The 26,169-nt window shown below is 41.6% G+C and overlaps 1 protein-coding gene across 1 annotated transcript in view; it reads right to left on the bottom strand.

The window, feature by feature from the left end:
* The window catches only part of lingo3a (leucine rich repeat and Ig domain containing 3a), a 33,300-nt gene extending 9,153 nt beyond the window's left edge, over positions 1-24,147 (bottom strand). Inside the window, exon 1 of the mRNA XM_023408102.2 lies at positions 23,591-24,147. The gene's annotated coding sequence lies outside the window, so the exon portion shown is untranslated. The remainder of the gene's footprint in view (positions 1-23,590) is intronic.
* Positions 24,148-26,169: the final 2,022 nt, after the last annotated feature.

Here is a 26,169-nt window from a genome sequence, read left to right as displayed (position 1 = left end):
TCTAGTGAGTTTGCTGTGTCGATTTTTTTAATGGAGAAGAATTGGATTGTATTTAGCTGAGACGCTAATAGACATTTTTTTTAACACGTCTTAGGAAATGTAAAAGTGTTAACAATGTCCCTGTTCTGTATCACAGTAAACCATGACAGCGTGATAGTGAGCCAACATGAACAGTACGAGAAACCCTGAAACCGAAGCTGCTAAATGGAATTCAGCCTTCATTCATTTTATTATTTACACCAGTGCTTTTCCTGCTGTAAAATGTCAAAATGTCTTGCTGTTCTATAAAGGGAACAATTAAATGTTCTCAGATGAGTATCGTCAAAGAGAAAGTGGCCAAGTGTCAGAGAGATCTATTAGTTGTGAGACACTAAAACCGCATTGATAAATCAGAGCTGCCCACTTCAGCATTGCCAACACGTTGCCAGGTTTTGTGTCCCATGAAAATAAAATACCTGAGTCCTCCAAAAGGTGGCTTCATGTCCTCCCCTTCACTGTGACACTTAGATTGTGCTATAAATTTTAGCTGACACAACATGATGTCAAACAAACTTTGTGCAGCTTGAAACATTCAAATACTAACAAAGGGAATGTTTCTGATTTAACGACAGGCATATTGCAGTAAGTGTCTGCTGAACTCTGGCTTCACTCGAAGATTCTTTCACGTTTTCGTAAAAAAGATTGCACGAGACGCTGGCAGTCATTAACATATAACATTTAAGAGCACCGAGGCAATGTGGAATATTAAAATTTTAGTGAGGAGCTCCAACGCCATAACATCTTTTTTTTCCCCACTCGCTCGTGTTCACAAGTTTATGTTCATGAAATTCTCAGATTACAATATTCAGTACACGTCTGTTTGGTGGCAGTCATATGCAGAGCTTGCTGTGGTATTAGCTGTAAGCACTCTTTAGTCAGGAGCTGACAGAAAGAACTGGGAATATGAGGTTATTAAAATTTCATTAAAGAGACTTTGTTAGAGGAGCTGTTGTTGATGCCTTTCATGATCTTTTGCAAAGTAAATAACAGTCACTAAGCGGCTGCTGATGTAGAGGTGCTGATTGGTCGTTAGTGCCACAATTCTTCATTCTTGCCCCAGAATACCCTGCCTTGTCCAGATTAAAGTTAACTGAATTATTTTCGTGTTCAGATTAAATATTAATTAAACTCAGAACTGATTGTATGATTCCAGCAGAACTACACGTTACGACCAGAGCTTCTGAATCATTCATAGGGCCATAAAATACGAATTTGACGTTGGTCTTCTCTTGTTTTCATTAACACACTTTGATGTAAATTTTTGATCCCTGTGCTGCAAAATGATGTGATAAAGCTGTGATGTTGATGTCTTTTAAATGACAGTTTCAGTGTAATTATCTAATCGCTTTTTTGCTTGCAATTACATCCATTTCCTCTCCAGTTTCCAGGTGTCCCCTGTCTACAGCTCCAAGCAGCATGAGTCCCTCTGAGCTCAGAGTCCGTAAAGGGCAGATGGCAGAGTGGGTGGCCCAGGGTTCATGTGCTCTTTGACCACAGCCCAATTACCATCTAAACACCGCAGATACCCAGTGAGAGAGAGTGGGAGAGAGAACTGTGGCTTTTACATAAAAAAAAAAAAAAAATTACAAGTGCAGGTGAGATAGCAACAGAGCCAGATTTAGACGGTGAAGTGGGCTGTGAAGCTGCAGGGACAGGGGGCTCAAGGAGATGTTCCGCCACCTTTCTACCCCCTCCTCTCACCACCTCGTCCACGAACCTCTACATCATTTATTCCTGGGACTACCTTTACTTCAAACTCACCTCCTCTCCAGTCTCAGCAGAAGCAGAAGCTATTAGGGCTTGAAAGACAGCAAATTAAGCTAATGGGCCTTATGCAAACGCTGTCCTTCTCGGCTATTCAAAATAATGGATTGTGAGGGCCCCACATGTTTCAACATGAGGATATTAGGAGGGGATCAGACAGAGGGCACTGCTCATGCTCGCCTAAATCTTACGCATTAAACACGCACACACCCGATTAACATATGCATAAAGCTTCTCTAATAAGCCAAAAAAAGTGCATGTATGTGAGTGTGAGTGAGAGAGACAGGAGAAATTGCAGCCCGGTAGCTTGTAGACCCGGCATGTGTGTGCAAATTCTGAGCTATGTGTGTCCTAGCCCACAATTTTTTAGATGTGAGATGCATGAAAATTCACTATGATGTACACTGTTGTTCACAGGCATCTCAATCCCTGCACAGCACTATATAAGAGCTTTCAAATGGAAGAGCTTATTTACAGTACATCCACATGTGTATATATATATATATATATATATATATATATATATGTGAGTTATCTATAGCAAGAAAGGGCCTGGAAGAATCAACAGCAGCAGAACAGAGGGTGAGGCTGCCAGACCGATAATCATGCTGCAGGTGTAGGACACAGCTGACAAATGAGCAGGAAGTGTGTTGGAGAGTGTGTAGGTGTAGCCAAGCGCTCTCCATAAAGGCACAGAGGCCGAGGCATAACATCCACAAAAGCTCCTCAAATGGCTGCACTCACTCACTCACACTGATTTCTACCATGCCCACTCATCATGGTTTACATAAGCACAACTCTGCTTGTGTGTGTGTGTGTGTGTGTGTGTGTGTGTGTGTGTTTGGAGAATGTGTCAGTGTGTCCCAGTGAGAAAATATATTACTCATTTACACTGAGGGAAGCCATTGTCACTGTCCATCAGTCTTTGTGGGGAGACCTGAAGCCCCTGGCAGAGCACGGTCCAGCAAACACACACATATACACAGGCCATTACACACACTCATGCTCACCTGATGAGAGACAAAGAACCCGGAGAGAAAAAAGACTGAGTTGCTTGTTCCCTTTTTTGTCCCTGTAAACTCCAGCCTTGCGGTGCAGTGATAGATTGTTATTATTGGCAGTGCCATGCCACACACCACAGGCAAGGACAGCCAGTCACTGAGTGGAGAAGAGGAAGCTGGGGGTGCTGGTGTGTAGTATGAGCTCCTGTACTGTATGTACTATATATATATGAGTATGTGCAGTTGTGAGGTTGGGAAGAAGAGTTAGTGTGTACAAGAGTGTACATGTGTAAGTATTTGACGACACAGGGGTCCATCCAGCGGCTGTGGACACAGAGGTGACAGGAGAAGTCAGAGGAAGATGGATGACAGGCATTGTGCTCAAACAGTCAACTTATTTAATGTAGTTGTGTCCTTGGGCTGCGCATAATTTAAGTGCCACAGTTAACTGATCATATATGTTGGAAATTTCCATTACACCTCAGCACCGCATGCAGATTGATATGAAACACTAGTTTAAAGGTGCCAAATGGGATTTTCATTATAATAATGGATTATAGTGAGATTCTTAAATTGCACTTCTGTCCCATGCAAAGCCTGAACAGTGAAACCAAAGGACTCAATGGGGTGATTAAGAATGTGTCTTGCCATGTGCCATGAATCTTTAATAAGAGAGAACCGTTTCAGGGCTTATGGACCTAAAGGCTTCTACGAAGAGGAGCTAAATAATTGATGATGTTATGCTGAACGGTCATGACCCACTGACATGGAGACTTTGACATTACCTGCACCTGGAATAACCACATATTCAAAGACATAGAGGGACAAACACAAAACACTGCCAACCCACCAACAACAGCACTGATAAACAGCAACTACCTGACTGATGATAAATACAGTCCTCAGTCATGCAATGACACAGTGACTGATTTTCTGCTTGAGCTGCCATAAAACTATGATTGAAACAAGTAAATTAATTTTTTTTTCTACATTTCAACCAAGGTCTAAAACTGGATAACAACCTGCTTCTCCTAGTTCACTTATTCAAGTGACTCCACAGACGTGGATGCTGCTTTGCCTTTCTCTATCGGACATAATAAAATTTGTAAAATGTCCTTTGTAAAACAAAAAAAGCACATAGAAACCTAAACCATTAAACAGAGGACACATGGGCTGCAGAGTGTGTCAGAATTATCGGCATGACATTCTAAAAATAACATCTATTCTAATGAGGTAATTAATCACACTAATTAATGTGAATGTGTAATACAAGGGCAATGTTGATATGAATGTCACATTGTTTAAGCGGTTTAGAGTCATAACAGGTTATTTTCTCCGCATTAATATTCAGTTTTATGCAACCAAGTTGCTCCAGAATCTAACTACGTAGATCATTTGGTGATCTAATCAGATCAGATTCAGTAATGTTTGTGACTGTGGCAACATCACCATTTTATTTTGCATCAGCAGGTAAGACAGAGTGAGACTGATTGATATTGATGCCAGTATCAATCGCAGGACATCCTGAAGTGAATCTTATCCCATCAGAATGGTTTTTACATTAAATCAGACCAATCAATTCCAGGTGTTAGGTGTTTGCTGTTCCTGTGTGTCGTTAAAGGCATTATTGAATGTATAAGAAAGTATTAAACTATTCAGATGAAAGTCGGAACAACCAAAAGGAAATTACAACACAAATAAAAAAGTGAGTTATTTTGACCCTAAAATGATCATATCTCCTTACAGAGCACATACACTGTATATATACTGTTGGAGCTTACATGAACTATTGCTTTGATTTTTGTCCAATTTTATTATTTCTGTCCACATATTCTGAATAAAAACTTTAAAATACTCTACAGATTCCACATGAGGTTCTTACCTGGTTTCTTTTTTCCCTCAGTTTGTACCGAGGCATGTTCACAGCTGAAGGTTAAAACAAATATTGGGGTTCCTACACAAGCTCTCCCACACAAATACGAACTCTCCCAGCACAGTCAGTTTGAGTTAACACAAAGGGATCCGCGGCTCAAAAGAACATTAAGTTCGATGCCACTCTCTGAGGGGCCACAGGCCATCGCTGTAATGCAGGGTGACACATCTTCCCCCAGTCACATTCACACATTTGGTGATGCCAGTCGAGGCTTATAAAACCCTCAGCAGTGTTATCGTATCAACACACGACCTAACACACTTTTATTAGCAGCGTTCTGTAACAGTAATTCATTACTGTGCTCCATCAATTTAGGCCTATTACATGGGTGGCAGACTTATTTATCGTCTGCTTATTTCAAGGCCTCATGAGACTTGAGAGCTCACACTGAAGAGACTAATGATGATTAAAAATCCAATTATTGTAATTAATTATTTAAATTTCATAGTTTGCTATTTCAGCATTAAATGCTTTCCAATAAGTCAACAATAATTTCTCCATTGATATGACAGAAAACATTCCACATGTAGTGTTCAGGATTAAACCAGTCAGTACAAATGGTACCTGTTACCTCTCAGGTAGCTTCAAGGGATATTTAAGATATGCTTTTGCTACCACTTTTATGTCTGTCGGGTAAAAATAAAGCTGAAGCTGGGATATGGATCGTTTAGCTTCGCTATAGCCAGCAGCAGCTGCTTAGCATAAAGACTGGAAACAGCAGGAAACAGCTATTCTGACTCTGTATGAGGGAAAAATGCACCAACCAATACCTCTAAAGCTCACTTATTAACATGTTGTATCCTGCTTGTTTATAGAGACATGAGAGTTTCAATCTTCTCATCTAACTCTCTGCAAAAAAGCAAATAAATATATTCCCCAAAATGTCAGTATATTCTTTTAAGTTCCCTACTCTTCTTTTCTAAACAGCAAACATCTTTCCAATGTATCTATGATTCATAACAGTGTCTTTCTTACTCCCTTAAATGGCAGCCATGTCATTTTGGCACAAATAGAAAAAACTAATGACAATATGGAGGCATCTGCAACACTTGTGGCTTCACTGTCCTTTGCTTATGGACACGAGTATCACAGTGGAATGACAACACCAGTCAGTCACCCGTCGGTCTTTTCAGCCAACTTGCCATGTGGACAGGCTGCCGCTGCCAGCTAGCCTATTAAATGGCCATCCTCTCTTTAAGCCCCTGTGATCAGAGTGTGTCAGTCACCCAGCAGTCCCCCTCCCTCCGGCAGCCTCTCAGGCTACTTACACGACTTCAGCGGGGATAAGAAGTGACAGACCACCAGGAAAGAGAGGACGTAATTGGGGGAATGGGAAGGACGGATGGATTGTTTGTGAACAGAACAGATAAAAAATGTTAATTTGTCCTTGTCCAAATCTTTTGGGGTTGATTTTATAAAAAAGGAAAACAAAATAGAATTTGTTATGAGTCTGCTCTGATTGTGTGGCAATCACTGATTAGTTGATAGAATAAGACAATCCAGTCTGAAGGTGTTTAACTACAAGATTTGTGTCTTTGAAAGCTCCCTGATCAAATACTAAATGTAATGAATTGGAAACATCCATTACTTTGTGACTCTATAACTTTAGATTAAATAGCTGGTTGTCAGCCTCTCTGCTTTGATTGCTTCGGCATACACTACCTGTTCAGCCTCTATATTACTGTATAATATTCTCTTCTATTTCCATTATGCCGGTGAAATACAGAACTGGGGCCAATTCAAAACACAGCACTTCTGCTGTTTTCCTTCCTTTCCAATTAATTCAGACATCCCAGAGATTGTAAATTTGTATGAACAATGACAATTCATCATCTGGCTTCAGTTCTTATGGCAAAACAAACCAATACTGGGCAATTTCAGTACAGTTATCGCATTCAACAGTAAGTTAGAAGTAATAAATCGAGAAGCAGTTTCCCCCAGTTTCAAACAAAATTACCCCTAGAAAAGAGGATTTCCATGTATCCAACCTAAGGTCACCTCAGAGAGTCCTGACTTTAACTGTGACTCTTAATTTGAACTAATTTCCCCCATGAATGCACAACTACAAGTGTTTATCTGTATCAACAAAGCACTTTGCAGTTTGCACTTCGATAGATGGCACAGAGACAAGGGCCAGAAAGACAAAGTCATCAAGAGGTGGAGGTGAGTGTGATCAGTATCCCCGCTGGCATCCATTTCCTGCCTGGCTGGCCTGTCTGCCGTGTCACCAGCCATCACTTCAACCCAGGCTCTTTCCATGCCAATTGGCTCGACTCTCCGACGCTCTCACACTCGCTGCCACATTCAGAGAGGCAGAGACAGGGCATATTAGGCCGGCATCACACATCACACGCTTGTAGTTCTTTGCACTTCAGATCATCACACACACACACACACACACACACACACACACACACACACACACACACACACACACAGTATTTTATGTTCCAATTTACACATGAAAACGCATGAGTGCACAGAGATACAGAAACAGACAGACAGGCATGCATTTTCTCTCACACACACACGCACATGCACACACACGCACACACATGCACACACACACATACACACACACACACGCACACACATGCACAGTCCTCAATCTGCAGAGGACTGTGTGAGTTGTCTATTAAAGGTCAGTGTCTTAGGGACACTGACCTTTAGAAAAATCTTTTTGTTTATCAACATCTCTGGATGGTGAGCAGCTAAAGATCTAAAGTATAATGGAGGAGGGGATATCTACAGCACTGTGTATCACGGTAAAAGACATAAACTCTCATTCTATATTCTGACTTCAACACTTTCCTCGTCCTTTCCCACCCCTCAAGGTTGAGAAACTTGAGAAAGCATCATAAGCCTAAATCTACTGGCGTCTGTTCTAATCCCTCTCGAAGCCTGCAGGCTCTGCGTGTCCTTCTCATTGGCTTCATTAAAAGGATCCCTGTCCTTTCTACTTCCCTTTCACTGCCTGCTGCCTGCTCATCAACTTGGCCAATTGCAACCAGTTATCTGGAGTCAATGAGTATCTGAGAGGGGTCACACATGCAATGAAGCTTCCTCCCAGAAGGAAAATGAGGAATGTTATCCATGTGTAAGAGGCGATGCCACTCATGTAGGAGTCAAATACTGGGGCAGCAACAGGAGCACATTGTGTAAGTATATACAGTACATTGAGCATCCATAAAGATTCATTTCTCAAACTTCTTACGATTGGCGGGGTTAGAGTTTTAGGCAGCAATCTAATACTGCCCTCGAGGTCCCTCGAGAAAGAAGTCTGACAAGCGAGGTGAGCCAATGAAGGAGCAGGGGAGGCGGTGTGCAAATTGAAAGTAATCCTGAGGCCTGGCCGGCGGTGCGGCTGGATTCACATCTATTCATAATTTATCATTCGACAGCAGTGTGGTGGAGAAAGTTCTGTCCATGTAATAAAGCAGGGAGAGACATCTTTGAAAGCCGCTGATGGAATCAGGCAGATCAACCTCTGTACTGCTTAAGGTCCCAGGTGGGAGCAGCACTTGTTACAAGCAGGAAGACAGATGGAGCAGATAGCTGCAAGTTGACGTATTTCACATCATATTAGATCCTACAGCTGTCCGTCCGCAGTGTTCAAGAGATAAGCTGACAGAGCCACTGTCAGTCTAACATGAACTGTCAGAGGTCTAATGAGACAGTTTCCAACCATTGCTAGGTAAGGCTTTGTTATAAAAGCAGTGAGACACTGGATTTTCTCCAATTGGGGCCATTTAAGATTTTACCCACTTGACCACAAGGGAGTGAAACTGCTCAGTCCACCTGCGAGTGCATTCATCAAACCTAATGGAAGACACACAATTACTGACATCCAATAACATTAGCATTCATTTGGAGTCCAAGCTCTGTTTCTACCAACCTCTGAAGGGGAATATCTGGCTCTTTAGCTAAATACTCCCCTTTTGTTTGGTCTTTGGTAACTCCTGAAAAAAAACTTCTGCATGAAGCAGGTTTTTTAAGATTTTTCGTCAAAAAGTGAGTCAAAACAGTTAAGTTTTCGACCAAAAAGTCCAAACGATGAGCTAAAACAAGCTAAAAAAGCTTGGTTGAGTTTGGGGGAACTACAGAGTTGAGTGATAATTTTCGCTGGGTTTTTTACTTTGAGACATCTCTATTCACATTACACATTTGTTGCTATTGTAAAACTATCAATTGCAGCCACTTTATCACTTTCATCCTTTTAAACTCAGCTGGACAAGTTAATCTCAGTAATATTTACAAAACATCACTTTGGCTGTAGCTGCATCTATAACAAAGTCAAAGAACAACTATATTCAACAATTTTTCAGATAAGATTTCAAGTGTGAACATAACCGGAGCTGAAAATGTAACTCACTCATGGGACACAGGACACAGAAGTCCTTTAGCAGGTTGATACTTAGCATTTTTGGAAGGAGAGCTTCAGTCATTCACAATGATTGACGATGACAGACATGACACAGAGACAGCTCAAGGATTTGAAATACACAACATTAGAAAAGTGACTCCTGAAAGTTAAAAAAAAAGTTCACGAACAAAGAGAAAACACACAAAAGATAAGCCTCACTCTTAAGTGGGTACATTCAAGGGGAGTCTGTAGAGACTTCTCACCTCCAAAACTCGTTCACAAGTTCAATGAAACATCCTCAAGCTGAAACATGCGCAGCTTGTCCAGTGACAACACGTACACTGTGGAGGTGACTTTGGTTGTCGGTGATGTTGGCTGGTCCTGCAACAAGAACGGCCACCTAAAGTTATGACACCAGACCTACGAAAGGTGATGAGGAAACAGTGAAAGAAGAGGAAAGGGGAGGATGTATAAACTAGGCCACACTATGTTATATCTTTACAGGTGATTGGTTTCATGCATCACTATTTCTTGGCTAGGACCAGTAACCACAAGCTGACATTGTTACTCTTGAATTTTTGCACCTCTAACCAGCTGCTGACGTTAGTTTCCTATTTAACATGCAGACATGAGAGTGGTATCAATCTTCTCCGCTAACTTTCTGCAAGAAAGTGAATAGGTGTATTTCCCAAAATATTGACGTATACCTTTGAGAACAAAGTTGGAGAAAAGAGAAGTTAAAATTATTTATTTCCACGTACTGAAACAAAAGTGTGAGAAAATGATAGAAAAGAGTCAGTCACAGATGTGAGAGGTTCACTGTGGTTAAATACAGGCTGGCAGACAGAAAAAGCGAAGACATGAAGGATACAGATACTGTATGTTACCTGTAGAGGACTTGTTAGAGCGCCCTGCAACATGTGCCTCTTTATCTCCTCGCAGATGTGCTAATTACATTTTGTGTCAGTTGGTATCGAGACTGAAATAGCATGATGTGAAATAAGGCAGTAATGCTATTCATGAGAAGAAATTTGAAGCTGGTTATTTCTGAGCCTCTCCTCTGTAGCATGATGCTTGCTGGCATTCCTGACCTCTCTGACTGTGAACTAAACTGCACAGGCTCATCATTTTCACTGAAGAGGAAGGAGTCATAGTGCTGTCTTGTTATTGTGTATCATATTATTTCATGTGGTAAGTCTCATTAAATCCCTCCTGCATCTGAGAAGGCCTAAAAGGGTAATCACCATCCATCCCTCAGCTGCTTCAAATAAGCATTGACAATCTCTTTCAGTTTTCAGCCAATTTGGATCATTTCTTTATTTTCAGCTCTCACTCCCCAGAATAGGGCAGTACATTTGGCAAACATGGCTCATCACAAGCTGAGAAGGTGTGAGAAGTAACGAGAAGTTTCTCCATATTTTTTTTATTTTTCTGTGGTCTGTGTTTTATTTCTTTTTTTGTAAAGTTTCCTGAGACACTATGTGACTTTTGAACTCAAGATAACCTTATTCATTTACTTACTTCATGTTAGTTTTGGTCCTTCAAAGACAAACGTTTCTCCAAAATATATCTGGGAACAAGCTGCCTAATAAAATCCACACTCACTAACTAATGCAGACAAATCTGTTTCCCCCGCCTTTCTTGCTTTTCTTTAATTAATTCAACACTATAAATTAAAGTTGTAAAAACTAGAAATACTGCCTCGCTGTTGTGTGCCTCCGCCAACCAGTCCAGTTGCAGGAAATATGGTCACAGTCTCCCCTTCCTGAGTTACAGTGTTGAATAATGGCCAGAAGTGTTTTTGCAGCACATTATGATGTCACAGTGAAGTTGACCTTTGACCATTTGGATATAAAATATGACCGTAAGAATTTGTGTGAGTTATGGCCAAATACGCATTTTGTGAGGTCACAGGGACCTTGACCTTTGACCACCAAAATCCAATCAGTTCAGCCTTGAGTCCAAGTAAATGTTTGTGCCAAATTTGAAAGAAATTTCCTCATATCTTCACGAGAGTGGGATGGTCGGACAGATGGACAACCCAGAAACATAATGCTTCTGGGCCCGGCCGTCACTGCCGCAATCACATAACAAAATTTAGACTTCTGGCCTGTTTTTAAAAAGCAGTATATATCAAGATTTTCTGATTTTTCCTCACAGCTCTCATCTGTCATGTCTTTGTTTCCCTAAAGTGCAGACAAACATCAAAATGAGCTCTTGTCATTCATTTTTGAATCACGTATCTTACATGATCAAAAAGCAATCTCAAACCAAAATACAATTTCTGATAAAATAGGGCACATCTGACATCAAAGTCTTGTTATACTACATCAAGGTGGAAATAGCAATATCCACAAGTGTCCCTGACCAATAATTATCCCTGTCTGACACACATGCAGCCAGCATAGTGGCTGGCCTGGGATTACAGCATAATGACATGCTGATGAAATGTACTGGGCCAGCCAGCTCAGTTATGGTCTGTTGTCCATATTTCAGCTGAGCCTGTTTGTATGGCCTACTTCACCGTCCCACCCTCTAATCCTGCGCCGCTGGGAACTGCCACACTGCCCGGTCCACTTCCTATTTCTCCTCCTCTCAGCTTTAATCTCGCCGCAGCCAAGACAGAGAAAGCTTTGAATTGGGTACGGCTGACAGTCGGGAACAGCCTCGTCTGAAATGTGAGCACATTAGTGAGCAACAAACAGAAATACTGAGGTGAAAATCCCTTTGTTTGGTTAATTACTTAGAGCCTTCATGATAATAAAAAAAAGACAGTCTGACTAACATATTGTATACGTGTCTGCACGTACTCGCGTGCATCTGCATGTTTTCCTTCCCGCCACACTGAGCCTAATAATGTGAGAATAGCGAGGTCTGGGATTCTGGTGTAATTATCCAAGAGTGTTAATTACAGGAAGAATTCTGAGGCAATTATAGGATCTCAGGCAACAACGCTGGCACTGAATCTACTCTCACAGCACAGTGACACAGAAAGAGTCTCACTGCAAATCACATCGCAGCAGCTAATTGTTGATTAAACTTCAAAGATCAATAACTCTTTCAGCGCTCTGCATTCACAAAAATGACTACACAAAATTCGTGGAGCTAATCGTTCATTTGTTAAATCACAAATGTATTCGTTCTCCCCTACTTTCCTTTTTGTGTTGGTTAAATAATGAGGGGATGTTTGTCTGAAAAGCAATGACTGTTTATAGCTATGAGCTGAAGTAGAAATAGTAGATCCTGTAACTGTGCCATGTCTTCTGAGAGATTAGCTAATGCAACAACGAATTCTTGTTAAAAGAAAGCTACAAGTTAAGTATTTGAACGGAGGAAGACATAGCAGAAAAATGTAAAGGTGCTGACCATGTTAAAAAAAAAAAAAATAAAACAATGGGATCTAAAAGTAAGAAAAGGCAAGAAAAAGAACAGGAATGCCTTCAAACACTCATTAGACATGAAAGAGTGGGGCGCCATGCAAAATAAAATTAGAAATGGAAGCGAAAGAAGCACAGAGAGATTTTATTTTCTACAGAATGACAGATGAAAACAGAAAGCAGAGATGTGAAATGGTTTAGGGAAGGTGATGAGGGATTATACATCCTGACAGAACCACGGAAAGAGGAGAGCCCTAGAAATGGATTTGTCGAAAGTGAGGCACTTCAGAGAAACAGACTGTAACCGTGCGTGTGTGTGCGTGTGCGTGTGTGTGCGTGAGTGTGTGTGTGTGTGTCATTGGATGGTTGGTTGACAGCCACAGTCTCTTATCTCTCTGATGTAAATCTCAACTCAACAGAGATTCCATCAGAGTGTGCTGCTGCTGCTGCTGCTGCTGTCCATGCTACAACTCAGACTAATGGGGGGGGGGCATGCATGCTGACAGTGAAATGGCAAATATGCATGCATAAATTCAGCTAAATTAAAATAAATAAATAAATACACACTGTCAACTGAGGCTCTGCAGGAAGTGAACAGGGAACCTTGGCAATTGACACAGGCTGTCAGCTCCTGTGACGACACTTACTGAGAGAAAACAGAACGAAGGTGGAGGACGGAGACACAAGAGCAGATGATGAAGAGAAGGAGGAGAGAGTGACTCAGCTGCTCTCCCTGAAGGCCTCCAGGAGGAAGAGAAGGAAAAGAGGGATGAAGAGGCACTGGAGAGGAGAGATCCTCCCCCCCATCTTCACAGAATCATCTCAAATTTTCAGACTCTAAAACAAAAAGGGAAGCCAAGACAGGGGCTTCAAATAACTCTTCAGGGGGGAAGAATACCCCAAAACAAACAGCGAATGTCCACGCCGCATGCCAGCGCAGGAGATGAGCAATCATTGTCCTTCGAGGGGATCACCAATGCCACGCCATTTCACCAGACAAGTCTGAGGCGGATTACGACATCATGGCCTTTTATCTGGCTTGCGAAGGGGCCTCTTTAAAGTCTCTAGGTACAGCTATGGGCACAGAGTAATTGGGCCCTGCCTGCACATTAAACATAGATCCGTTCTGACATCACACAGAAATCAGCATTGGAGACACTCGGATGAAACAGCATTCTGGATAGAGTCAGAAACACCCTGCACCGCTTCAAAAAAAGAAAAGAAAGCCTCGTCCATGCAAACAGACACAACCGCAGCTACACCCTGACGTACAAATTATTCACAGGCTCTTTTGAAAGTGTTTACTCTGACATGCAGACGCTGCCTTCCCCACACTGAAACAGTCGAGAGATCCATTGAAAGTGGTTCAGATGAGACGTTTCATCGTGAGACAAAGGCGAGAGGCAGAGGGAGGGTGAATAGAAAATTCTTTGAAAGAAAGTTATGGGTGTACACTGTAAGGGACAGAGGGAAATGATTGTCTTTGAAAGGGATGAGGTGGGTTCTGACAACGTGCTGTCATACATGCCGACTGTCACGCAGCCGGGCTGATCCCTGATTCTGTGATCAATGTTTTTCTGAGACAAAAATAAAAAACAATGAATAATTCATCCCTAACCAATGACAGGCTTGTGAAGACGAGTAAACCTTCAGCCCCATGCAACACTGTCTCGCTGTGACTTTCCTGGTTCCCATGATAAATTCATAATGTTCCCCATGATGTCCAGAAGTGGCTTGTCCTCTTCACGAGTGTGGCAACCAGCACAGATTAGAAAGTCCACCTGTCGAACGGAGGGAATGTGACAGGAGGACATTAAACAGACGAGGACTTGTTTATGTACCTATATCCATGCGCAGAGTGGCATGCAGAGATATTCATAGACGCACAGATCCACAGATTGTGATCTATACTGACAAACATAACCCTTTACTTCTCAGAAGCAGCGCGTCGCCCGCCTCTACATATAAAAACGTACTGGGTACACACAGTGCTCCTGCTATTTTATGAGGAGAGTATACACTCTATAATGCCTCAAACAACAGAGGGGGAAACTTGCTACAGCTGTGAGTCAGTTCAAAGTGCAGATCCTCAGCAGATTAGGTCTGATCAAACACTTCTGACAGGCAAACCGAATCTGTATGTTCCCACAGAGACAGAGGAAGTCCAGAAGAAGAAGGCGAAGGAGGAAGAGGAACTACAGTCTGTTAAGCACAATCTCATCACACCCATCTGTTATGCATGGTTTACACATGGTTTACAGCTGCAGATTTATGACTTCAAATGATGCAGGAACAAAATAGTAACATGTATGTACTGTATGCCATTGCAGTCCCTTTTCCTATTATGACATGGCTCGTAATTGTAATTATTTCCAACATCGTTTCTAATTTGAATCAGTATCCAAATGTGCCATGAAGAATATTTTCACAAATTCTATCAAGTGAAATAGCCAGAGTGAAAACACTTTTGTTTCCTGTCAAGCTAAAAGGTCACTTGGAAATAGCAACCCAGCTCAAATTAACATCTCCATAATGAAGTAATGTGTTACATTTTTTGTCAGCTGGCAGATGGGTCTTAGCACCTCCAAGCTACAAGCTCAAAAGCATTAATGAACAAAGTAAGTACAACAGGACATTTCTGACCTTGCTGTGACCCCCACCTCATTAAGGCGTACTGTATATTCAGGAGGAATGTAATCCCTCTGGGGATCAAATTCTGATGACAATGTAAATGTTTAATAAATGTCAGCTGCTCGTTCAGAAAACAGAATTTGTTGCAGTAAAGAAAATGCTCGTGTGCAACAGCAGCCTGGTCATGTGTGACTAATACGTGAACATATGTAGATAATAATGTTAAATACATGGCAGTCATGTGAATGGTAATGTGGAATTAAACCAAAATATGTGGCTATTGGCAGCAGCATATGTACTGTATGGAAAAGTACTTCAACTTTGATATTAGATGCTTTTTCATCATGGGAAAAAAAAAAAAACGAACCATCTGCAATTACAGAAATACGCTTTCGATTCTTTGATCTGCTAAAATACCCTGTCTGCATCTGATCCACATTTCCTCTGCTTGAAACCTACAGGGGTCTTTGCTTAATGGAAGTTTGACACTTTGGAAAAAAGGTTTATTCACTTCTGTGCCAGGAGTTAAACGAGAAGATTCACACCACCCCCCTGTCTGTACGGAAAACATGTAGCTGGGGGCAGCAACCACTCAGTTTAGCATAAATTGTGGATGTCTGGATCAAGTGTCTGCTGGATGTAGCTTCAAGCATGACATGAAAGTGGTATCAATCTTCTCATCTGACTCTCCTCCAGAGAGCAAATAAGTATGTTTCAAAAAAAAAAAAATGTTGAGCTGCCCATTTAAACAGTGAGGATCAGTGACTTGGAATCACCCATTGAGAGGGTTCAAATCCCGACTCGAACTCTCACTCTTCATGCCTCTTGTCTTCCAAGAAGCCAACGTGGGCGACCAAGCTCACATACAGGTTTGCAAAATTAAGAACCAAGGAAGCAACATATAAAGCAACAAGCAAAGAAGGCAAATCAAACAAAGAAAAACAGAGAGAACAGCCTCACTGAGCAGCTCAGTCTCATTCCCCTGTTCTACTGATCTCCACCTCAGGAAAATGATTTGATCAACTGATTATCTGATTTATGTTCAACGGCTGGAAAGAGGATAAAAGTCAGCTTTAGTTCTGACAGTGTGAGTACAGAGGAGCATTGGGGGTTATGGTCTGATATGAAGATGCAAAGAAGCATGAATCTTTAATCTTCATTTATACTGATGGCTCACTGGGATATTTAAAATAGGTTCAGCCGGTTCAAAGACCAATTTCTTAATGAGGATGAGTAGAGGAAGAGTGAGGGAAGCAGACAATGCTTGAGAGAGCTCCATAAACCAAAACACAGGCGTAGATCTCGTGTGCAGGAATATTTATTTTTGCACAACTAATCACATTAATCTTGATCGAAATGCATCATCATCACCCTGAAAACAGCGGCGTGAACGGTTCAGAGCTCAGCTGAGTCGGGCACACTGTTGACGACAGGGCCCATTTGAAGAATGATTAATTAATCCACTGCTTAATGCCCTTGCACAGTGTTAAGTGTGCCTGACCACAATACGTAAAGATCTCATTAGAGTTGAAGTCATTAGTTGGTTCAGGTCTATGGGGAGACTACGACCAAAAAATAAATAAATAAATAAAATGCTACTTTTGATGATCAAGCACTTAAAAATCAATTAGGAGAGGGTCGGTGACGTGATGAGTGTGTGAATACACAGAAACCACTGACTAATATTGTGTACGTCTCCCTCGACCCCCAAAACAGCTCTGACCCACCAAGGTATGGACTCCACAAGACCTCTGAAGGTGTCCTGAGGTATCAGGCACCAAGCTGTGAGTTTCGAGGTGAGGCCTCCATGCACCAGACTTGTTTTTCTAGCACGTCCCACAGAAGCTTGATCGGATTGAGATCTGAGGAATTTGGAGTTTAAGGTGTTGGAGGCCCAACACCTTAAACTTCTTCATGTCATGTTCCTCAAATCATTCCTGAACAATTTTTGTGGCAGGACAGAATATAACGCTGAAAGATGCCACTGCCATCAGGAGATACTGTTGCCGGCAAAAATGTTGAGCTACATGGTACATGTCAAAATAACATCCAAATAAATGCCAGGAGCTCATTTTCCCACTGCTGCCATCTCTTTCCCAGGTAGACGATGCACACTCACCCGGCCGTCCACATGATGTAAAAGAAAACATCACTCATCAGACCATCTGCATCCGTTGCTCCACGGTCGAGTTCGAATGCCTATTGGTGCTTTCAGCAGTGGACAGGGGTCAACATGGAAACTCTGACCCCCTTTCAGCTTCGCAGCCCAATCCGCAGCAAGCTGCTACGCACTGTGTGCTTTGACGTGTGTCTATCATATCATATTAAGGTTTTCAGCAATTTGTGCTATAGTAGCTCTTCTATGGGATCAGACCAGACGGGCATTTGGAGATGCTCTGATCCCGTCGTCTAACCATCACAGTTTGGCTCTTGTCAGACTCGCTCAGATCCTTATGCTGTTCTAGTTTTCCAGCTTCCACCACATCAACTTAAAGAACTGACTGTTCACTTGCTGCCTATTATATCCCACCTCCTGGCAGGTACCATTGTAACGAGGTCATCAATGTTATTTAATTCACCTGTCAGTGCTTTTAATGTTGTGGCTGATCAGTGTGTGAGTGTGTGTGTGTGTGTGTGTCTGTGTCCTCAGTCCTTTGAATCAGCCACAGCAACACAAACACATTACATGTCATGTGTTAATCTAATCCTGTTCATAACTACATAATTGAAGAGAGCTGATTAAAGAGCTATCTCATGTGCAGGGTCCATGGAGAGATGGTATGAAAGATGTAACTTGAGTCAGCCCATGGGACACAGGTGGTTTGACACAGCGGTTCAAAATACAGTCAGCTGTGTTTGCCTGGCTCAGCTGCTTCAAATGTGGTTATAAAACTGGAAGGACTGAAAGCATTTTAAACACTCTTCAAATGTTTGGTTTATACAACATGGATAGAAGTGATAGAACTTCCTCTGAATCTGCTCTTTTATCTTTATTAGTAAAGAGACATTTGGAGATGTTTTTGAAAATACAAATTATATTTTTGACAAAATGTAACTGCACTTAATGGTTTCATGGGAGTCATGGGAGAAATACATATAAAAGGCTATTTTTAAATCAAATTGTGCTCAGAAAGCCGCCCTAACATCTTAATAGCTCGGCATCTCTTTCAGTCTGAATGCTTGTTCATAGGAAGGAGCAAAACAAAACAGTCTGGAGAAGGAGACGCTCTTCTCTGTCTTCAGACAAACACTCCGCAGACTCTTTGACTGTGAGGATGAAAACAACATCAGTGTTTTTATACTATATATAATACTGAGGAAAAGTATACGGTTATATTTAATTGAATCATACATGGAGATGCTGATTGAGATAACCGGTGAAGATACAGTAATTGTGGACACAGCTAGAATCACCACGGCGTAGGGCTGCATGTAACAGATATACTCCAGTATAATACAGTAAATGCCTTTGCCCTGATTAACTTCTAACTTGCACTTCATGCATCTGGAGAGAACAGTTATGGACAAAGCAGAGCGCATAGTACTGATATGACAGGAACTTTCCCTGTAGGTTTATTTAGTCTGTTGAACGAGGGTAAACAGCTTTTTTAGAGTAGAGTATTTTAGTGTTTGTCAAGGACTGCTTGAGCTTTAGAGAAAGCTTACATTTTTACACTTAGTGTCAGACTGAAATTGATAAACAGCATTATATGACACAAATATTCTTTCTTATTCATTGACCACTTGCTCTAGGAATACATAAACATCATAAGTTGCTTGTTCATGTCATCATGTCTCAGTGTAATCTTTGTTACTACCTTCTGTTGTTTTATGGGGGTTAGTTGAGTGTAACAATAACAATAATAATCCCACCTACTGTCCTGCCACGTTGGTGTTGATTAAAATAAATTATTTAAGAGAGAATGAAGCCTGATTATTGCCCACAGCTCAGAGAGACTAGAGGATGCTACATGAGTTATAGTAATCAGGAAATGTTTTTCAACTAATTGTCTCTGCACTAACAACACAATACAGAATGTAATCCTTAGACTCCTGTTTAAATCACGTCTTATGCTGCTGAACACGGTACCATGCTGATGAGAGCACAGGCAAGAGTCTTGGCCTCCATTTTCTCCAGCAGGCTCAGTCATGATGGCCGATCCATACTTGAGAATATTGTTTTATAGCTGGCCAGTCGCAGCACTTCAAGCTGCCAGCAGCAATAGAAATACATAAAATGAAATGAGCCGGAGAGACCGACAAGTATATAAACTCCACAAATCCCCTGCACTTCATTCCATAACACAACTCAGCGCTGGAGACACTCTGCTCCCTGTTACACTCAAAGACACGCGACTTCAACCAGTTCACTTCCACCACAGGCTTGAATTGTTCAGATGGCTTAAGCTGCCATGAACATAAACAGGACCGTGTCTGTTGCTTTACATGGTAATGTTTATAGATCAATTCATCGTGGTGTGAAGGACCGAAAGATGTGGAGTTAAAAAACCAACACCTGCTGAAAAGCAGTAGTAATGGGCCAACAAAATGACTCCATGCAAGTATTAGTTGTAGTGTAGTCTCTGAACTCCTCTTAAGTCTGTAAGCACTACCGACCCACACTCACGAGATTCGATGGCCTCCCTTTTAGCGTGTAATGCCAGGGCCATCTCATCACACATTCTTTCATCCAGAGACCTCTGAAAATATAAAATATGCAGCATCCGAAGAGCAAAAACACTTTTTCTCACCCCATCGCCTCCTCTTTGTATCTCATCTGTGCCGTGGTTCCAGTCTTCCTGAGCCAGTCCAGTAAAGTCACACAGGCAATATCATCAGCTTGAATGGGTCGGTTTTGTTAAAAGAGAAAATGGACCAAGGAAAAGCTTTCAGAAAATGCAAAAAAGAACCACCCCAAAAAACCGGAGAGCGTAAGACAGCGATCATGGTTTATCTAAATGGTCACATGCTTGGATGAGCGCTTGTGCTGGATGATGCTGTGGCACTATGATATTAAAATGCATTAAGCAGAAAAAATTATGTTAGCTAATATAGCTGTAATTATAGAAAAATATATTTTCTGAGTAAACAGTGGCAAAAATTGCACCATCTTCAAACAGCAAAAACACATTCACTGAAGATAAATTGACTCCTCGACATCAGAGCACTTTTATTACTGTGCTGCATTGTAGTGGGTTGACATATTGCTTTGGCTTTGATCCTGTTGGTTTCAAAAACATCACAAAAGCTCTGTAGTTAGTAGTGGTTCCATTAGCGTCATCTAAATAAATGGCATTAGTGACAAACTGCAGTATGTGGTGCTTCATTACCGCACTGCCTTACTAATTTGTCAAGGAAGCCTCAGCATAACTCTATATTATCTAATCTATATTAGGCCCTGATTAACCCTGGTAAAACATACTTGGGTCTTCACTAGGTAATCCTATATATCTTTTAGCGATATCAGTGATTTTAATAAAAAATATATCCACATACTGAGCCACCACGTCTTCTCACCAAACTAGTAAGAAGATGAGATAAGATGTTGAAATATTTAATTAAAAGTAATGGATGAATAATAGATGGCTGAAAGTGGGCTAATGGATAAAATAGCTAGCTAACATTACATGTAATGGTTTAATAATTGAAATAGGTGGCTAAGAAATGCTGCTATGTAATTGGTAAACCTTTGAAACTGACACTAAACATAACTGATTGATTTTAAATAGTTAATTAAAAGTAGGCAAATGGATTAATAGTTAAAATAGTTAGCTAGCATTAACAGTGCTGGATAAATGATTGAAATAACTAATGGTAATGGCCTGAAGTAATAAATAAATAGCTGGAATAGCTGATAAATAAATGCTTGACATTAGCTAAATGTAATGAATAAATATTTGAATTAAAAGCAACGGATAAATGATTGAACAGTTGAAATAGTTACCTTAAAGTAATAGTAATAAATAGTTGCAATAGCTGCTAAATAAATGGCAGAAATTAGCTTGAATCAACCAAACGTTGACAGACCAATTGCATGAAAAAATATTATAGCATCCATTATTATTCACTTATTAATTAGTTAAGTAAAATTCACTTTAAGATCTGTTTAACATTCAGAACTTCATGTCAATGAAGAGGTGCTTGGGTTTATCTGACAAGGTCGGGGGAACGTCTGACAAAGAAAGTTGGGAACCTAAGGTAACGAGGTCGACGGCGCTCTGTCATCACGACAAATGTCAAATCAAGCAATCATGTTTGGAAAAAACAGACTTGTAAATCCCAGATGTTCTGTAAGCTCTGCATTAAGGTTACAGCTCCGTCTGAACATCTATAATGGCATTACAGTAGTCAGGGAGTGGGAGGACGGCCAGCACACAGTCCCATGATCGTTCCAGCTGGACATCTTAACCGCGACAGCTGACATGTCAGCGTGCCTGCAGGTATCTGACAGCCACTCACAGGGGCACTCTCTCCTTTTCCTCCTCTACCACTTTATCCCTCCTTCCTGTTCCTCCTCCCTCCTCGCTCTGCACTGTCCTCTCTGTAAGAGCAGCAATGCCCTCATCGTGCTGACAGCGGATGCATCTCTGCTTTACTGCTCTCATAAATACTCCAGAGTTGAAAACAATGAGGCTGTTCTTTGGCAGTGTTAAGCTGAGGTAATGTCACTATTGAGCACGGCTGACAGCTTTATGTGCAACAGAAAGGATCAGAATGAGAAGGTAAGTGTTGGCGTAGTAATGGAGGAGGGTTACAGGCCTGATTCAACAATGCACTCTCGGGGGCACATATACCTGTCAGCAGACATTTCATTACTGTAAATCTGTCTAACAGGGGGGCTAAGTGGCACCTTGGGTAACATTAAGTGCTGTTGTATAATTGCGTTCCCTTGAACGTTGGTTTTCTCCTCTCGATTTTTAGACAGCAACAGCTTCTGTGGTTATCCACAAGCAGTTGGGAATCAATGGGATGGCAACGACATGTGGCGTAAAAAAAAAAAAAACAATTCCATGCTATATATATGAAGTAAACGTGATGAGAGAAAAAAGGTAAATGGACTGCAGTTATTTAGCCCCTTTCTACCTTAATGGACAACGCATTTTATGATGTGCCTCTCATTTAGCCATTCTCTCACACTATTTCTCTATCCAACAGAATAGGGGCCGAGCAACTACTCCCACAATTATTGGACAACCTGCTTCATCTCCAGAGCCACAGCTGCCAAAAGAAACTAGGTCTAGATCCAGTCCCCATGAGGTTCGTACACCCACTTACTGGAATTTTGTGTAGCAGTTCTACCTCACTGCGGGACATTTTCACAGGATGATAGTCTGAGTTGTCTAATTGGATGGTCAACAAACTTGCTAATGCCTCAGTCACAGCACACAACAAGCTGGCAACACTGTGATGTTGATGGTGAAATGTTTGGGGTTTTATCAGTAGCTTAGGGGTTTAGGCGCTGACAGTGAATTACAACATCCCGGGTTTAAGTCCTGCCAGGGATCTTTGTTTCATGTCATTCCCCATCTCTCTGTCCCCTAATTTCCTGTCAGCTCTCTATAAAAACACAAACAGCCCCACATTTTTCAACTGTCTTATGAATTAAAAACAGATGTGCAATTTCAACTATGATTTGCAGTTTGCTTTATGTTTTTTTTTTTTTTTTAAATGCATGAAATGTTTGCACAGATTGCCAGGACAGTAGCGACCCAGACAGCCTGTCAGTTAAGCAACAGATTAAAGCAAAACTGTATTCAGACCTTCGCTAGAAAAATAAAAAAAGATTTCCAGAACTGAACAGAGCCAGAATAAAGGTAGGAAGAGAGCTGGGAGAGGGCTGAGCAAACACAGGCAGAGGCTTAGATGTGTCATGCCGACGACAGGCACCGAGCCTCACACCGAGATGACTGCAGGGATCGATCAAAGGCTGCCTTCCCCATTCTACCCCATGTTTAGATCATTAAAACCTAATTGAGAACTGGTAAAAGACGCACAGAAATGCACACATGCACACACACACACACACACACACACTGGGGCTTTGCTTGCATGGATTCACAAGCACACCATTTCAAGGATGACAATAGAAAAGCACAGGCAGCGTGAGATAATGAGACCTGATGTCCATCTGAGTAACAATGCATATTGATCAGCCGGGACTGCACCATAACTGTGAAGAGAGGCTGAGGTGATAAACAAGTGTCACCATGATCACAAGTGAACCTCAAGCTCATCAGCTCATCTGTTTAGGTGAGAGTTGTCCACAGCAAACTGGATGCAAAGGAAGAAGGCACAGTGGCAGCAGCGAAGGAGAGGGACACAAAAGACAAACACCATGTGCACAGTCTCTCTTTGTGGTAATGGATAACACGTAGGTGTGTAAAAGTGTCAGACTGCAGATCAAATGGACCACCAGATGAGTGTGTGTGTGTGTGTGTGTGTGTTACTGTGTGTGTAGGGAAAATATGAGAAGTTGGCTCACCCAGGACTAGAACTCGAACAGCGCTCCTTCCACATCTGCAAGCCTGGAGGTGCTCTAATCACTGCTGGCCGTCTGCTCTGGCTGGATCTGTGCAGGATAATTTTGCTCCTCCAGAGTCTGAGCTTCCTCCTCCTCCTCCTCCTGCTCCTCTTCCTCCTCCTCCTCCAGCAGCGAAGGCAGCAGCAACAGCAGCTGGACTGGACTGCATTCACTCACTTTCCCTCCCCTCTATCTCTTCTCTTCCCAGCACTGCTGCTGAATTTTCTACCGCCTCCCAGACGAAGTCACCGGCTCTCCCCTCTCTCCCCTCTCTCCCCTCTCTCCCCTCTCTCCTCCTTTGTGCAATGAAGGCAGCAGGAGCTCCTCTCCCAGCGGGCTCCCAGCGTTGTATCTCTGAGAAGCGGTGAGGGCTGCCACCGGCAGCGGCAGGCAGCTCGGACTGATGGTGCTCTCGTTATTGGATTGCATGTGTATGACTGTCTTGGCATTTGTGTGTGTGGGATGTAGAGCGTGTGTGTGTCTGTTTGAAAGAGGACCCGGCTGCTGTTCAGTGGAGCTCATCTGCACTGTTGCCATCTCTCTCTCTCTCTCTCTCTCTCGCTCTCTCGTACTCGGGCTATTTTGCGCTGCATTCACGTCCTGTGGGAGAAAACGGAAGCTGAGCTGCCTGCTTAAAAATTCAGCTCACTTAAGTTTTCAGGTGGTGGATACTGGGACATGCAGGGACAGCAGGGATTGTATGGAAATTCATATGGGACAAAATTGAATAAATAATAGCAACACATTTAGAAATAATAGACATCATGTAGGCCTAAACAGATGTATTATTATAAAACGTTATTTCATAATATTAACTTCAAAAAGGTGCATCTCTAAATGTGATTTTTGAAAAGTCTGTATTTCAGAATGGTACTTTTAATTTCATATTTAATTTCATATTTTCACATTTCTATTGCTGACACCAATTCCAACCCACTTGTACCCATCAGCCAATCAGATGTTAACATGGGTGGCAGCTGCACCCAAGTCCTATTTAATCATTTATGAAATTATTCAACAATTTATTGGTTATTTTAAACCTACATATATTGATTTTTCGGCCACTTGGTGGCAACACAACAAACTATGAACACAACAATAACATATAAAGTTGATTTGGTGAACGTAACCAGTTGCCCATTTACAAGCACAACAGATACAGATCAACATTATCATTCATTAGGAATTGCGTTACTGGCCAGCTGGTGAATGTTTGTGTAATATTCGATTTATTTTCGTTCAGTTTTGGTCTCCACCAAGTCCTGAGGGAAATATCTGGCTCTCTGGCTGCTAAATGCTCTACCATGTTCACCAGCTAGTTTCTAACTTTGTCTCTCTGCTTTGTCTGGTGCAGGTAGCATACAGTGGGATGAACCTGCAGTACACAGATGTGGCACTTGTGTAGGAAATTGCTCTGTTTAGTTCAATTAAACAAACAAAATCAAGGGTGTGCGTCACATGTTGAGATTACTTTTGAAAGAAAACCCTTTACACAGATCCAGGTAAATAAGTGATATCATTCACTGTTATGTTGAACCCACTTTCACCCAAACCTGGTTCATCTAATTGAGCTACATTTCCCAAAACAGGTGACCATAGCAACATTAGACTTCAAGTACATAAAGGTACAAGTACTCTACAAGTAATAGCTGAGCCACTCCACCAACTGAACTACAGTACATCCATCTTTTGTACAGTGAGACTGGACAGAGAGATGGCATGTCAGGTGGTTGAAACTATAATAAAGCATTGAGGGAAGCCTTTGCATTTCATATCATGGTGAGTGTACAGAGAGGCTACTGCTCTTTAAATCTCAACAGGACCGATGCCAAAACCTGATGATTACTGCTCATGTTTTACAAATAAATAAACACCATACTGTATCAGGAAATGTTGTGTATCATTGTATATTTGAGCCAGTTATCAACGATAAGAACAAAGCCCACAAAAAATGGGTTTTTATCTTTGAAATGCCATCCCAGCTAAACATAAGATATTCAAATAAACTCTTCTAACAAGTTGTTTTTAACCTTCAAGTCATTTTTGGATACTGGATATTGATGCATTATCCATCACAAGATATATTACAACATACAAGATCAGTCAACATGGCCAAATTACCATATTGACTAGGTCTGGACTAAAAAGATATAGAGATATTCTTACAGTTTTAAGCAGACCGGGCACTTTTCCCACTCCATTCATTCTTAACCAAAGTGAGGAGTTCCATTTTACTCTTTAATGGGCTCAGATGCCGACGAGGAGGGGAAGGCTTGCGCTCTTCCTTCAGGCATCCTCACACATCTTTTACATTTCACTGCCGCTTTTTATCAGAACATAAATCGCAGCCCGAGGCAGTGCAGGAGTGCCATATCCAGGTGAAAATGGAGGTTGTGCCATGTTTCATCCTATCTTCAGTCTGCATCACTATCCTCAAAAGACAAAGTGGAGCTTTCCTGGGCTAGTTTCATCTGTGCTGCAGTCTGCAGGTGTGCACGTGTGGTCTCTGAATGCTCCAGTGTCACTCTCCATAGTGTAGA

This window comes from Seriola lalandi, unplaced genomic scaffold, assembly GCF_002814215.2.
Source record: "Seriola lalandi dorsalis isolate HSWRI2012SDOR001 ecotype SW California unplaced genomic scaffold, Sedor1 jcf7180002054353, whole genome shotgun sequence".
In the NCBI taxonomy this organism is placed as follows: domain Eukaryota; kingdom Metazoa; phylum Chordata; class Actinopteri; order Carangiformes; family Carangidae; genus Seriola; species Seriola lalandi.
This window is presented reverse-complemented; position numbering and strand designations above follow the sequence as displayed.